The following is a 17,108-nucleotide window of genomic DNA, read 5'->3' as shown; positions in this document are numbered from 1 at the left end:
CTTCAAATGCACAAGTTGAATGAGAGTTCACCTTGCTGCGCCGCAGATGTTTGATCCTGGGAGAAGACTGGACGGCTTGTGACGCAGGAGGCCCGAGGACGACTCCCACTGAGGAGAAGCAAACGGAATCCTAAATGAGGAGGGAACGAGGCCATGTTGCTCTCAAAGTGAACGAGAAACTTCTTTCAGTTGCCAAACTTAGAGATTGCTGTTAACGAAGGGCGAATTCAAACCTGACTTTTTCCATGTGTTTTTGCTTCAACATTTGATATATTTATACTATTTTTTCTAGTTCTTTCCCATGCAGAGCCACTCTTTGCTTTGTCTGAAAACTTGAAGGCTCCACCAGCCCCCCTGCAGCTGAAGCAGGTGGAGGAGGAGAGGAACTGGTGGGAACAAGCATCCATGTTGGAGCCCCGCCTCCTTCCCAGCAGAGCTCCAGCTGTTTCCAGCGTGCAGCATGGTGCCATTTTGAATCAGGTCAGACTTTTGGAAAGGCCTGGTCTTCATCCGCTTGTGTTGACAGAGACGCCCGCACGAATTTCCTCAGCGGAGTCGGACGTTTTCGGCTCCCCTCCAGCAGCAGCGCCCTCCTCGCCGTCGAGGCAGATTTCCAGTTGTAGAAGCAGCAGGACCTTTTCTGTGCTTGCTGAGAGACTGATTGGTCTGGGGGCACCAGGTCCCCCCCCCCCCCCCCTCAAACTTCACAAGCCTGGAAGAAGAATTAGGCGTCTGAGCACTTTGGAGGAGGTGGTGGAAGCCTGGGGAACAATTCAACCTGGGAAGAGTTTATGGCTCCTCCGTCTCATAATCCGTCACGGAGCGCTGTCACTAGGGCCTGTGAGGCTGCACAAGGAGAACATTTGGGAAAGGAAATTGTCAATATTTGCTCTATGAAGACAGCTTGGCAGCAGCAGTCGGTGATGTTTGCGTTTCCATGCAAATGACACATGATAATCGGGGATTCAAAGTTTTATTGAACAGTTTTCAGACAAAAGCTTCCAGATATGCATGCCTGCTTTTGCATTTCTGAGAGGTTTGCTCCAGAAAACATGTAAAGTCCCACTCCGATGAGCTACTGTAAAAGTGTTTTCAGTGGTCTTTTAGTTATGATTATGCAGTTTTTAGCCAAAGTTTTTGTTGTTTTCCAGGACATAGTTTCTGCAGAGAGACAGTAGTTTGTTTGAAATTCCCCTCTGAGTTGTGGGTGGGACTGTTGACACAGAAGGCTCTCCCACTATCTTAGTTAAACTCACAGCCCCAACCTAACATTACTGCTGCTACAAAAATGGCGAGCCAATCGGATCTATCCAGCCATTCAGTTCTGAGCCGGATTCCAGCTCAGACGAGGGAAACAAAGATGTACATGGATCTGTTTTCTGGAAGTGGATGCATCAGAATGGAGCTTGTGTTTTTTACGTCACAAATACGATTTTTTTTTCAAACAACATTTTTTCCATCTGCTCTTGATTCATAATGAATTGAATAAAAAGTCAGATATGCAATTTTAAGCTTAATTTGAGAAAAATGCCGCGAGAACATGTTAAAAACATCAAAAACCTCATTTCCATCAGAGCGGGTCTTCAATGATTCATGAATTCCAGAAAAATGACAAGTTTGAGTGAATCCCCCCGCCCCCTCTGGGATTTAAAACCCAGTTTTTTCATTTTTCTGCGCAAAGGGGAAAAAAAACGATCCAAATATTTGGGCGACAGTATTCTTATCTTATGAATGCTGCAAATGACTATGATCAGACTGATTTATCATTTTTAAGAAAAGGAGGGGAACCTGCTGCACACAAAACAAACGGATTCCTAAGGACCCTCAGAAGAGAACAGATGCACAGATTCATTCCAAAATTGATCCACCGTCACAAATTGCTTTTATTTGCTAAAGATCCTGTGATCAGCGCTCAGCTTAACCCCTGACCTCTCCGCTTGGAGAGCAAGACCTCGTCTGTAATGACACAAACGTACAAAAGAGACGCTCAGAATGATGGCTCCCATCAATTTTCCGAAGAGAGAAAGCCCAGAGCATCCTGGGAAATCACCCAAATTAAAGAGACCCGTGGGTCTTCTTCACATTAGGGTGAAATGCTAGATCAAGGAAAAAATGGTCTTCACGGTTTCTAATGTGATGCCTCACTTCTGTTGCGAGCCTTGTCTTAAAGGCCTTTTCTGTCAAGAGCAGTACATTTCTAAATGTGGTGGTGGGGGGGGTTTCAAGCTTTGAATATGTAAAATAGTCCCTCCCAGGTTCGTGTTTTCCCTGTAACAGACACATAACACGATCATCCAGGATTAACTATCTTCCTTTTGCTATTTTATAGAGAATTAAAGCAAACCTGATTTAGCCACCGGCTTACAAATCAGCCCCAGTTTTGTTCAAATGTAAGGAAAAAACCAACAGGATTTGAAATTTTAATGGGAAAATGCATTCAGTTCTCAAATATGACGACAAGTCTGTTTTCATGTGATGCTGTACATTAGGACATGTCTTCTGCGAATGTGCCTCATGACTGTGGTGTGATTGCTGTTTGACTAATTGGGTCAAAGTTTGTCCCAAATAAGATTCTTCAGACACATTTAGAACAAAAGAAATCTTTCCAGCAGCAGCATTAAAAAAAAAAAAAAAATTCTTTTTGACCGACTGGTGTGTACTTCTTATTTTCATTTAGTGAAATTGACTTTAACATATATATTTCCAGCTTTACCCCTTAAACAAAATGTTAGAACTTGCTAAATTAAGTCACAGTGGATTATTTTCCATTACCTAAAGCTACAGAAAGACCAGGCCTGTGACGCGCATTCAAGGACATGCTAACAATAGGTTTAGCACACACTGTTCACGCTGGACAAGCAGGGAGGGGCTTCTACTTCTTTTTTTTTTTTCTACTGTTTACTGTCGCGTTTCCGCTCTCCACTGTTGGAAGAGGCTCAGTGCGAAATGTCAACTCTCGTCAATCTTGCTCCAGGCTCTTTGTTTCACAGCTGTACTCCGACGTATGATGTCATACATTTCCGGCCGGCATTAATTTCAATCATTAATTTCTCTTCCATGGCACTTCCATGAATTGCAAAGGACATTATCCATACGTCACTACCAAATCCGAGTCCCTGATTGGTCAAAGTTTATCCTGGTTTTACTTTCAACACGTGTTCAATGGCCACTTGTTTTGTACGTAGAGCCCGAAGACGGTCGTAGAAACGTTCGTGGTTACGCCTGAACCAGAGTTTTGAACGTGAAAGTCTTGTAACATGCACTGACATAGCCACATGGGAGTGGTTGCTTAAACGCGCGTTGGACGGGTGGCGTGAACATAGCTAAACAGAGATGCAGGTGCTTTAAATGAGATGAGAACTGAGTACATGCCGTGTAGTGTCCCTCTATAACAGGGGTATCAAACTAATTTTCACTGAGGGCCACATCAGCATAGTGGTCGTCCTCAAAGGGCCAAATATAACTTATACATGTAACTAAATGTAATGAATAAAAATGTGACTACTCCTTAATGTTAAATTACTCATTATTTATTTACTATAACTTTTTAAAGTGACAATTACAGTTGCATAGAAAACACATGTTTCTTGTTACTCTAGCATAAATCCTTTTAAATGTGATTCTGTCAGGTTAGGTTATATGGACAGTGTTTAAGTCCTAATGTTTAGTAGCCCAATCCAATATTTCAAGTCTGATTCTCCCTGGATATGACTAAATACACACCAATTTTATTTTTTATTTGAAGAAATTAAAAACGTTTATGCTCTCACGGGCCATATAAAACGACATGGCGGGCCACATTTGACCCGCGGGCCTTGAGTTTGACACGTGTGGTGTATCGGATCAGTCCCATCTCTGTCACGTCTGACTCCAAAACCACTTGAAGAAGGAGAAAAACGCATAAAACTACAGCTGCATGTTTGTGCACAGGTTGCAAAACATACTCTTTGAATTCACCACATTTATCAAACACAGACTCAGGTAACCCTGTGCAAACTATGATGGACACCAAAAAGATGCTTAACCTGGCTTCATGCACATTGCACACTAATGCGAATTATAAGAATGGTGCTAATTTTGTAGCTTTTAAGTTGGAAAATAAATCAAATGCATTGGTAAGCAAACTAAACCTACTCAATCTTTCTGGTGATAATCTGTAATCTATTATTTCATTTAATTCAAATCAACCTTTATTTATGTAGCACTTTTTCGACAACAGATGTCACTCAAAGTGCTGTGCATAAAATACAATAAAATTTAAAAACAAGATGACAAGACAAACCGTGCGACAACCCCCCCCCCCCCCCCCGCAAAAACACACACGCACACACACACACCCACACACACACATAAATAAATAAATAAATAAATAAATAAATAAAAAAGTGATAGAATGATAGAATGTAGAGACCTGGCTTTGTCCTGAGGTGGGAAAACGATAGTTTGGGGACATGTCCACACCAGCGACCCCCCAACCCAAGTTCACGGAGTACACTACCACAGAACCCCCCAGATCCGATCAAAAGAGTCAGACCCAGGAGATCCCACTGCAGCGACCCCGCTCACTGAGAAGGGTCAGTCACTGATGTGGAGGATCCCTCAGAGGGAAACACTGGAGTGAAATAAAATGTAAAAGGAATAAAATTAAAATATATATAAAACATGGACAAAAAACAAATAATTACATAAACCTTAATAGGCATATGAAATAGTAAGAGCGTCTTAAAAATTAATAGAATAAATAAATAAATGTATTTACATACACATATAAAACTAGTTAAAAGAAAAATAAATTAATTAAAATATTTAAAAATAATAATAATAATAAATTAAAAATAATAATAATAATAATAAAATAAAATAAAATAAAAAATAAAAAATCCTAAAATTCAACTAAAAGCTAAATTAAAAAGGTAGGTCTTAAGCCTTCCTTTAAAAACATGAACTGTCTCTGCAGCCCTGAGGCTCTCTGGGAGCCTCTCTGGGAGCCAGGAATTATTCATTCCTTTTTCTTACTTGATCAGCAGTGTAGCAATGATTACTGGGTTGGTGCGATAATGTACTTTGATGGTTATCAATACTTATTGCTTATCTGTTACACGACGTGTGATACATGTCAATGTTAACTGAAATGATGTGAAAAGGAGTAATTATACTGTCAAGAAGGTGGCATCATTTTACAAGATCTTGGTTCATTTTTCGTTATTTTGAAATCAATTTGTCAATGATATCGGAAATCTGTTTGATATATCTGTTTTATTGTTTTTAATTACATTTTTCAATTCTTTTTAAATGCTTAAAATCAATCAAATCAAATTAAATCTTTGATCCAGAGCTTCCCATCAGGCAACTTGTTCCACCACCACCCCTCCAAAAAAAAAAAAAAAAATCAACTCAATTCAAAATAACAGTACTTGTACTTGTAATACAAAAGCAAGTAAAATACTTGACTACAAACAGTTTGAACAAATCTGATTTATAATCTACAATTTGGGAATCAGAGAAATGGAAAACTAAATTTTTTCTCCTCAATTCTAGTACTTCCAGCTGCTGAATAACATTTTTTACTTGTGTATTAAAGGGAAGCATATTTCCATGAAACACCAAAGCTTCCACTGATGTGCACAAACAGTGATGCATGATGCTAATATTTCCATATTTCAAAAGAGTGGCGTGATGCCAGAAAACACTACCTGATATCTAAACCCTGTTGTTACATTTTCAATAAAGACCACCAAAGCCTTTTCTTTTGTGAGTCGTTGTTACTTGCTTGTGTTAGTTAGATATTGCACTAGCTGCGCACACACCACTACTGTCAGCATGGCCACACATGCACCTCACTTCTTTCCTCTATGTCCAGCGACCACTAATGTGCTGATTTTATTGTTTGTTCTGAGAGAAATTAGCACAAATGTTATGAATAAAAGTATCTAAAGGCAAACGGTGAGGAAAAGTACTAGATTTTCAACATAAAAGTACATAAAAGTTAGCTCAAAGCCACAGCTGTTAACGTTGGCCGGTTTTTATCATGAATCCTTGAGTCTTATTCCATGCAAAAACACTTTTAATAGGTAATGATTCCCAAAATATGTGAAACTGAGAAGCCCAAAAGTGAGGTTTTACTGGGGGGGGGGTTAGGGGAAAGGATTTATTATGTCAGTTTAAAATTTCCAACCCTGTCAGAGTGACCGTTTTTCTGCCCTTTAGAAATGTGCAACAAAGGCGCTACTTCACACATTAAAAGAAAAAAGTCCCAGAGATGAATCGTCTTTTAGAGGGTCTTCAAGGTTTTTACAGTTCCTTTTTTATTGCGCAGTGGAAAGATGATCACATGAATCAAGCCAAGCCCTGTGTGATTCCACATGGCTGGCTGATTAGCCCCTTTTTGCGCTGATGGGAAACACATGGCGCCCGCACGGCTTGTTCATTTCAGGACAGTAGATGGGTGTCGTGGCGGTCCTGCTTGTTGGGTTTTTTTTTTTTGGAGCGGCAGCTTTGAAGGGCAGCCATCATCCGATTTGTGCCCCCTCCAGTCCCCACCGGGCTGCTGACTGTTATTTAGCTTTCCAATGAAGGCAGGCCGTTCCCCTGGGAAAGCAAGAGTGTGCCTGCCAGCAGGAATGCAGTGGAGGCGATGGAAGAAGAAGATGGAGGATGGTGAGTGGCTGCTGCTGCTGCTGCTGCTGCTGCTGCTGCTGCTGCTGCTGCTGCTGCTGCTGCTGCTGCTGCTGCTGCTGCTGCTGCTGCTGCTGCTGCGGCGTTTCCCTCTGTGTGAAAATGAGCCCATTAATTCAGCCCCCTCCCCTGCCTTTCCCCAAGCCCTTCCTGTGCCTGTTGTCTCTGTTTGTTAGCGAGATGATTCCTTCTGTCATGTCAAAGGCAACATTATCATATTCTTGTTGCCTGGGAAACCAGCGCAGGCAGACAACGACTTAAAGCCTTTTGCAGGGTTTGAAGCTGGTAAACATGAAAGGTTATCTGCAGAGCTGTGAGAGTTGGAAATATGAGCTGAAAGGGTCTTATTGTTGGAATCTTTTTATGCCACATCTTTCCCTGAGAACCCCCCCCCCTTCCCCTCCCCCCGGTTGTTTGTTAAGGGATCCAGTTTACTGAAATTACACGGTTGCAAAGATAAAGTGTGCAGGTTTCTGTGCAGCTTTGACGCCAGCATTGATTTTTTTTTTATTTAACCCAATTTTCATTCCTCTGAACCCATTCTTGACCAAGGAGATGCCATCAACACCTTCTAATAAACATTTTACAGCTTCCTAATGATCAGAACTAAATGCTTTATTGATATCAAACAGGATCAGCTCACTTCTTTCAGCCTTTTCTTTTTTACAAGCTGCTCCTCTGAAGGATGATTGAGTTGGCAGATATTGACAAATCCCAATGATTACTGTTTACCCCGCTCCTGCATGACACTCCCTTTATCATTTTAGTTAAGCTCTTTAGGTCATTAGGTTGAGTGCTCTGATGGACTGTTCAGCTGGCTATACCCTCTAGAAAAGATCAGCTGGGGGGAAAAAAAAAGGATGATTTTACCGAAGAACAATGACATATAAAAGGAAACGCACATCTTTATGCAGTTACCTGAAAGATAGCCGCTGATTATAGGAGAGAAAACTGAGAAATAACAAATTATTAGCAAAAAAATATGCAGTTTCTAAATGACATGAATCATTCATTCATTCATTCGTCTTCTTCTGTTTGTTCCCCTTGGGGTCACGGGGCTGCTGGAGCCTATCCCAACCACTTATGGGCGAAGGCAGGGAGCATCCTGGACGGGTCGCCAGTCTGTCGCAGGAATCCTTCAGACGCATTTAATTCTAACGTCTTCGTCTGTTAAATACGGGTTCACTTCATTTTTTGAGATTGTGTTTAAAAAAAGGTCAAATTAATCATTTTAGTCCAGCTAAATAACTTACTAATTGTTTTTCTTTGTTCATTAACAAATTGTCTGCTGGTTCAAATCAAAGAACTTGTGTTGCAGGAAGTTAAACATTTTTATGCTGTAGTAATAAAAAGATGATTACATTATAGATTGATGTTCTACTTCAAGCAATCAAATACTAATAGTACACAAAAACATTCCAATCATCAGTCATACATTCATACAAAGACGTATCAAACTAAGGATAATTTGACATTAAATTAAAGATTTCATGAAAGGGAATGGAAGGAAGCCAATTTACACAATCCCACCCCTGTTCCACCGTAACCATTTTATTACATGATTTATCATTATCCGCTTCAAAACTTTATCAGACAGACTGAAGAATCCTTGAGTATCAATAAATCACATGACAAAGAAGAATTACTTAATTATTATTTTAAAAATAACTATCTTAGAAATCAACATGGCAAATGCAGATCAGTTATCTTAAATATATACAGATTACAAAAATCATGCATATGATTAAAAATATTATCCTATACCAGTAGAATAGACATAACACTGTTTCAAAAATCTTCATAGCAAAAATTGATCAAGTATCAAAAGTTAAAAATATGTGCAAATTATGTTTCATTAGGAAATCATGAATCAATTTTTGAAGCAAGTGAAGTAATAAAATTAAAAATCAATCAATTTAGTCATCATCAATAAATGATTAAGTTAGTTCATTAGAAATTCACCTCCGACTTGTGGGCGGGACTGTTATTATGGCGTATGACCGCCCCCACTTCCCATCATACATCTGTTTACAGTCGCTCCCGCTAGCTTACAGTCCCCTCTAATCCCCAAATTAACATTACTGGTGCAACAAAAATGGCGAGGATCAAAACGATCTTATTCAGAGGCAGATGCCACCTCAGTCGAGGAAATCACAGACGCACAGGGATCTAATGTGGATGCATTAGAATGGAGCCGTTGTTGCTTTTACGTCACACTTTTTTCCAACACAATTTGAATAGAAAAGTCCACAGAAATGCAGTTTTGATCCTAATTTTCTGTATATATGCCATCAATCATAAGCACAATGCTACAAGATCATGTTCAAAACACACACCAGTAGCACAGTTTTTCCCAGGAGGGGGTGTTTGTCTGCAGGCTGTCCACGGACCCGGTCCACTCCCCGTGGACGATCCAGTTCCACGTCTTCCTCCCGGGCGCCGTGGCGTGTGACAGTTCAATCCGAGGGGAAGTCCCCCCGTCCTGGGTTTCCTAACCGCTCCCGCGGCTGCCTGTCTACATTGTATCAGTTCCCACACGAACAGGCAGCGCGGTGCTCGTCTTTTAACGGTGAAAACGAAGGAATTAACCTGGATGGAAATCTTTTCGCTGTGGGATTAAATGCAGAAAGGAGTCGGGAGACAACCGGAAATTTGCTGATCCTGAGATCGCAGCGGTAAAAATGCTGTTTTCGCCGCGGACGGTGTCTCGAAGTGTGATGGCAGAAGTCCAGTGAATCGCTGGCCTCCCCTCCTCTCTTGTGTTGGATGTCTTGAGGGTGCGCTGCCGTTGGTTTCTAGAGCTACGCGAATTTAAGGAGGTTTTCTTGTCATTCGGCTCCATTACTTTTATCCCCCCCCCCCCCCCCCCCCCATTGATGGAGCGGACACCGCCATGGACAGACCACGGTTTGGAATAGGAACGTTCAGTTAAGTCGGTAAGTTGGTACATTTTCTTCTTTTTGTTATCAGCGCTAAGACTCGTTAGCCATTTAATGTTAGCCTGGCGTGCAGAGCAGACAGGCAGGCCAGCTTTTAGTCCGTGTAGCAGCCCAGCGTCAGCGTGCGGCAGCAGAGCAGGCTGCTAGCCGCGGCTGCTCTCCAGGCTCATTGTTTCTTCTCTGTAGCTAGCGTTCCACTCCACGGAGCTATGCTAGCTGCTAGCTTCTCCAACTTCTGCCGAAAATACGCAAAAGTTGTCGCGCAAACCGAAGCAACTTAGCTGAGAACCCCGCTACACAAACCACAATGTCAAACCTAGAAGAACACTTCTTCTTTTTTAACATTAACTTTCGAAAACACGTGTCTATCTTTGCCAACCCTGTTCTTTTCTGTTTTTTTTTTTTGTCAGTGCTATGTTATGAACATTAGCAGGACCAACGGGGGGAATGTTTCTCAGTCTGAAGCTTCAATTTAAACATCGCGGTTCCTCATGAAAGTAGGAAAATCAAAACCGTTTTCAGACCAACGTGGCATTCCTCACGTTGTACAACAACTAACTTTTTTAATTTAAAGCCCCAAAATGGTGTGGTTTTGGCAAGTTGCACAACTAGTAGTAAATGATTTCTTGCCCATTTTGCTGGTTCCTTCTGGAAGTTGGTCAAGTGAACCAATCCACTAAATAAGCCTTTTCAGCTGGAAGAAACTCAAACCTGAGCTTTTAGTTTGAGCTACTCTGTTTGGAATGACAGCACCACATTAAATTAACACTATTGAAGCAGTCAGCATTAACCTACAATAATGTTTAAGCTAGTTTGAGTGGTGACAAAAGACCGTATCCCATGTTGCCATGTTTATTTCATCAGTTTTTCACATCTTTTAACATTGTTCCTGCTGTTCAACAGCTTTGACTGGATTCTTGTTGGTCTTCTTTGTCGTCTTAATAAAAATAAAAAGGCAAATAAATGGATTTGTTTAGAGGTTAGGGTCAAGCTCTGTTGTTATTAAACCTACACTATTTGTTTCTAAACAACAATAGTCCAAGTCTTCTTAGTTGCTACTTTCTTTTCCTTGAAGTCCCACTCCGATCATTGTTTTGATCTATATTAAAAGTGTTCCCAGTGGTCTTTTAGTTCTGATTTTTGCTTTTTTTTAAAGCCAAAATCAAAAATCCTGTCATTTTCTAGGGCATAGTTTCTGCAGAGCGCCAGCACTTCATTAGAAATTCACCTCTCAGATGTGGGCGGGACTGTTGGCGTGGAGCAAGTCAACCCCCTTTTCCCTGTCACCCATCTGTTTACGGTGTTCTCCTGCTAGGTTACATCCCCTCACAACCCCAACCTAACATCACCGGTGCAACAAAAATGGCGAGCAATATTGTAGCTCTCTAGTCGTACAGTTTTGAGCCGGATGTTAGCTCAGATGAGAAAAAACCAAGACGTTCATGGATCTAGTAGTCTATAAGTGGATGCATCTACGTAACAAACACGATCTTTTTTAAACAGCGATTTTTCATCTGCTCCTGATTCACAAGGACTTGAATAAAGAAATACTTGAATACATTTTTGAGCCTAATATTTTTTAATGTCTTCCATCGTCAGAAAAACATGTGGGTCTTTTGGCCTCTTTAGCCACAAACACTACTTTGGCATTAGGACAGTTATGCAAAAGTACAGTTATTGCTGTCACGGACGGAACCATTTGTAAAACGGCTACTCTTTTAAATAATCTATGATCGGAAATGAGCGCTGTAGGTACGGGGAATAAGCTCAAAGTAGATAGTTGGTCAGCTGCACTCTGACTATTACATAAAAATACAGTTTCACTACATGACATTTATCACCAAAACCCTTTTGCGAAGCATGCTTCTTTGAATGTGCATTGCCCCAGACTACAGAAAGTGTTTTGCATATACGTGTGCTTACAAACTGTCTCTGTTCATATAATATTTTACTTTTCTTTTCAGGTCAACGTAATTTTGTTTGCATATGATTATTGTTTGTGTCCTTGTTTAGCCTGTAAATACAAAACCTTTCCTAGATATTGAAAGTTTTGGCTTCTGGGAAGTCCTCAAAGACTTGTTTTTGTTCTTGAAGTTGCTGATATATTTGATCATTTTGCTTAGATGGCACCATCATTGTTCTTTAAGTGTTTCTTTTTCTTTTTGGTGTTATTACACAAGGGCCTAGTTAACCTCAAGCTATCACTGTGTGAATGACTCAATGCTGTACCTCTGACAGATTGAATTGGTCTTAAGCTGCAGGAAACCATACGTAATTTTAATCAAGACTCCTAATTAAACCATGAGAAACATTAGATCAGACATTGAGAAATTTTAAATTATAAATAAGCCCAGTTGATTGGGTAAGTTAGAAAAAAAAGCCCACAAATGCATTTAAATTTAGCGTAAAAGTAGCTAGCTGAAACAGTTTTGCATTATCTTTAAATGTATACTAAAACATTTTCAATGCTCCTATAATTTAATCCTGATATTTCATCTTTGTACGTCTCCAGGATCTCAAGCCTCATTAGACGAGTCCCGTTAGGTTTGCTGCATCACTATTTCTTGTTTAGGTGGATAACAAAGTGTGTAGTGAGAACTAGTATAGAACTAGTAACCCACTAATTGTTCAGTAATATGTATGTTGTTGTGTGTCAATCTGTGCATGTGTATGAATTTACAGAGAAACATTATGATTAGCATGCATGGTATTAGCTTTTTGCTAATTTCCGTCATGCTGATATTTTTTGACTTAATGCTTTTTGACCAATATTTCGATATCCATTTGAGAATGTTCAATATTCTTTTTGTAGTTTACAAAAAAATGTGATTCACATTAGATAAAATCACAGTGGCTTAACGATAAATTGACCTAATCTATGAACCGATTTATATTCCCTCGATCCCACCAGATCGATATGTCTGAGGCAATTTAATTGAATCGACCTATACCTTGTTTTAAAATAAAATAAACTGATTATATCAATATTGGACTCAAGCAGGTAGGTTTATTTTATTATAATGTAAAAACAACCAAGTGTCATCATGTTGGACAACACACATGTGATGTCATCAAAAACTGATCACTCCAACATTTCAATCCAATGTGTGGAAACACTTTGAATTTGGACGTGACCATACTGCATGGTAGAACGTTATGATTTTCCCTTTGGATTATTTGAATGTGGAAAAACAACAGTGTGCTGAATTTTAGGAAACTAAAATTTGAATGGAACATTATTTCTTGTTTACTCGTTTGGACACAATTTACAATTGATTGTCTTGCAAGAAATACAAAAAATCTGGAAATCTTTATCAGCACTGAATTTATCTCTGAGCCACACTGGGTGGATTTTTGGCTGAAGATGTCCTGGATCGATTTTAGGTCAGTGAGTCAGATGTCTGAGATGAGTCTGTTAGTCAGTCAGACTTAATTTTATAACTTCTTGAACTTGTTTGTTGCACGTTAGCCGCGTTGGCGAATTCACAATATCCGTAACTCCCAAACTTGTTTGCAACACTTAAAAAGCCAGACTTGTGCTATTAAACTTAACTTAATTGGGAATACTCAAACTCCAAACCTCTTTACTAACATGTAAAAAAAAAAAATCATTCCCAAACATTAACAGTATTGGCATATTTACCATAACACCCAAACTGGTTTGGAAATTGTAGAAAAAACAGACTAACACTTTGACAGAGCGCCGTGTACCTCTCAAAATTTCTTCAACATCAGTTAGAACAACCAGAATGAATCCATACATAAGATCAAATCAAATCAAATCAAACTTTATTTATAAAATAGCGCTTCTCATGCACTTTGTGCAGCTCGAAGCGCTTTAACACTAAAAACAGTAAACACACAACATTACAATAAAAACCCCAACCCACCCTTCACCCTTCCCACTCCCCTCCATTAAACCACATGACCCATGGCTCCCACGTACAATGAAATATGACTATGTAACTGTAAAAGAATAAATAAATAAATAAATAAATAAACAAGTATGGCTTAGCTCTGCTGTGAGGAAACAGTATCTGGGAATCCTTTCATACCAGGAGCCAGCCTGGCCACCGGAACATCGCCACAGTGCCCACCCAGACCGGGACAACACCGGGGTCCCCCTCACAGCCAAAAGCTGTAAAATTAGACCCCAGCCGCCCCAGCAAGGGCAACAACTGCAGCAACAACCGCTGACCAAGCCGGCAAGCCCTGGAGGAAAAGATCCCCTCAAGAAACACTGGGGCTAAAATCATAAGATGCTAAAATTAAAAACATAAAAAAGAAAAAAACATAAAATTGAAAATAAGATGCATAAAATTAAAATAAATACATAAATAAAATAGCCTATACTAAAACTAATAGAATAAATTAGCAGTTAAAATCAACTAAAAGCTAAATTAAAAAGGTGGGTCTTGAGCCTCTTCTTAAAAACCTCTACTGTCTCTGCGGCCCTGAGTCTCTCCGGAAGGCCGTTCCACAGGCGAGGACCATAATGGCAGAACGAAGCCTCACCATAAGTTTTGGTCCTCACCTTGGGAACAACTAAGAGGCCAGTACCGGAAGACCTCAAGGTCCGCGAGGGCTCATATTTTAAAAGAATATCATTTAAATAAGAAGGCCCAAGACCATAAAAACATTTATAAACCATTAAAAGAATTTTAAAATCAATCCTGAAACGCACAGGGAGCCAATGCAGCGATTTTAAAACCGGTGTAATGTGTTCCCGCCCTCTGGTCCTCGTCAGAACTCGTGCCGCTGAGTTCTGTAGAAGTTGTAAGTTTGAAAGAGACTTTTTGGGTAAACCAGAGAGCAGGGCATTACAGTAATCTAAACAACTGAAAATAAAAGCATGCATTAGCACTTCTGTGCTGGCAAGAGAGAGGAACGGGCGGACTCTGGCAATGTTTTTGAGATGATAAAATCCTGTCTTAACGACATTTTTAATGTGTGGGATAAAATTTAGCTCAGAGTCAAAAAGTACGCCCAGGTTTCTCACACATTGAGAAGGTTTAAAATTATGAAGATGTGGTAAAATCATCTCTCTCTTGTCTTCAGAACCGATGATTAAAACTTCAGTTTTGTCCTGGTTGAGCTTTAAGAAATTTTCTGCCATCCACAACTTTATATCTAAAATGCAGTTTAAAAGAGTGTTAACCGGTTCAAGGTCATCAGGAGACACGGCGATGTAAAGCTGTGTATCATCAGCATAGCTGTGAAAGTCAACGCCATGTCTCCTGATGACCTCCCCAAGAGGCAACATATACAAATTAAAAAGTATTGGCCCTAAAATTGACCCTTGGGGAACCCCACAGCTTATTTCGTGGATTCCTGAAGAGCACATATCCATACTTACATAAAAGTGTCGATCTGTCAGGTAAGAGTAAAACCACTTAAGAACATTTCCAGAAAGGCCCACTAGACTACTAAGTCTGTCTAATAAAATCTGGTGATCTACTGTATCAAAAGCGGCACTAAGATCCAGTAGCACCAGAACAGAAAGTTTCTGTGAGTCGTAGTTTAATCTTAGATCATTAACGATCTTTAAAAGAGCCGTCTCTGTACTGTGGCTTTTCCTAAAACCAGACTGATATTTTTCTAAAATTTTTTGGGCATTTAAAAACTCATGCAGTTGAGTAGCGACACTTTTTTCTATTATTTTACTTAAGAATGGTAAATTGGATACGGGTCTATAGTTATCCAGATTTTTTGGATCTAATTGACTCTTCTTCAGAAGGGGCCTCACCACCGCCGTCTTACAGGCAGAGGGGAAGACCCCCGTCTGAAGAGAGCAGTTTACTATATTTAAAAGCTCTGACTCAAAGAATCCATAAAATGTTTTAAAAAGTGAAGTGGGAATGGGATCTAAAAGGCAGGTTGTAGTGTTTACTTGGGATACAACTCGACCAAGCATCTCTGCATCAACCAGGACAAAACTCCCCAGTGTTTCTTCTGGTAAAGACAATGCTGGAGGTCTGATAAGATCAGTGTACTGCATGGATGAAATGTTTGATCTTATGGCATTGATTTTACCCATGAAGTGGTCTGCAAAGTCCTCACATGCAGCATTAGATGATGGCATGGAGGACTTGTTGAAGTCTTTGTTTATTAAAATATCAATTGTTTTAAAAAGAAATTTGGGGTTGTTTTTATTTTCTGAAATGATTTTTGAAAAATAGGAGGTTCTGGCCCGTTTAACTGAGTTATTGTAGATTTTGAGTTGTTCTTTAAAAATGTCTTTGTGAATTATTAATTTCGTCTTCCTGTATCTCCTCTCTGCTCTCCTGCAGTTCTGCTTCAGACCCTTAATGTCGTCAGTCTTCCATGGGATTTTAGGAGTGGCTTTTAATGTTTTTGTTTTGAGTGGAGCCACTGCATCTATGGAAGACTGAAGTCTGTTATTAAAATGATCAACAATAAAATCACAGGGTGCAGGTAAAATCTGAGCAGGAGTTTGCTTAAAAACATCAATAAAACTTGCAGCCACTTCAGGAGTTAAATACCGCTTCCTCACAGTTCTCACTGAGGCTTCCTGCTGGATTTCACTGGTGACAGTAAAAAACACACAGTAATGGTCTGAGGTGGCTATGTCAACAACAGAGGACACCCCAGTGGACAGACCATAGGTAATGACAAGGTCCAGGGTGTGTCCTCTGTTGTGAGTTGGCTGTGTGACATGCTGCTGAAAATCCATGCTGTTTAGAAGATTTAAAAACTCGCAGGCATAGATATCATTACAATTGTCAACATGCAAATTAAAATCACCAGTAATTAAAATCCTATTGTACCTAATATGAAGAGATGATAAAAGTTCCGAAAATTCTTCGATAAAACAGGAAGGAGGGGTTGGTGGTCTGTATACTGTGACAGTTAAAACAGGTGGGTCTCCAAAAAGAAAAGCATGATGCTCAAATGAACAATATTTACCGAGTAAAATATTTTCAGATAAAATTCTTTTGTGAGCAATCGATGCTGTACCTCCACCTTTCTTTCCTCCCCTGATTGAAAATAAAAAGTTAAAATTAGGTGGAGAAGCCTCAGTGAGAATAGCTGGTGCATCAGAGCCAAGCCAGGTTTCAGTTAAAAACAAACAGGTTAAATCATGGTCTAAAATCAGATCATTTATGATAAAAGACTTATTTAAAAGTGATCTGACATTTAAAAGAGCCATCTTCATGGTTGTGGGTACAATCTTATGTGTGCATGTCATGGGTTTTGTGACTGATGTGTGAATTGGTCGGAGACAACAAATATGCGAGGCACGTGGATATGAATGCAAATGATTTGAATGTCTATTGGTGATGCGGACTGGTATGTGATGCTGTATGGCAGAGAATGATGAGTCAGGGGTGTGGGTGTCCTGGTTCAACCGTCAGCTGGATATGGTTTTGAAAGAACGGAGGGTGAGATCAATGTTCATGCTGAGAAGACGGGAACCACTATTGTTGGGGTGTAAACCATCTGATTTAAAGAGGTATGGTCTATTGTAAAAAG

At 39.9% G+C, this 17,108-nt stretch overlaps 1 protein-coding gene across 3 annotated transcripts in view; it reads left to right on the top strand.

Moving 5' to 3' along the window:
• The first annotated feature begins 9,159 nt into the window (after window positions 1-9,159).
• The window catches only part of znf609b (zinc finger protein 609b), a 100,075-nt gene continuing 92,126 nt past the window's right edge, over window positions 9,160-17,108 (top strand). For 2 of the 3 annotated variants that reach the window (XM_004066872.4, XM_078944234.1), the window contains exon 1: window positions 9,160-9,611. The gene's annotated coding sequence lies outside the window, so the exon portion shown is untranslated. The remainder of the gene's footprint in view (window positions 9,612-17,108) is intronic. The other variant, XM_078944235.1, reaches the window with a different exon arrangement.

The sequence above is a fragment of the Oryzias latipes genome, chromosome 3 (assembly GCF_053564925.1).
Source record: "Oryzias latipes strain Hd-rR chromosome 3, Olatipes_Hd-rR_3.1".
NCBI lineage: Eukaryota > Metazoa > Chordata > Actinopteri > Beloniformes > Adrianichthyidae > Oryzias > Oryzias latipes.
The sequence above is the reverse complement of the archived record's forward strand: the minus strand, read 5'-3'. Positions and strand labels throughout refer to the sequence as shown.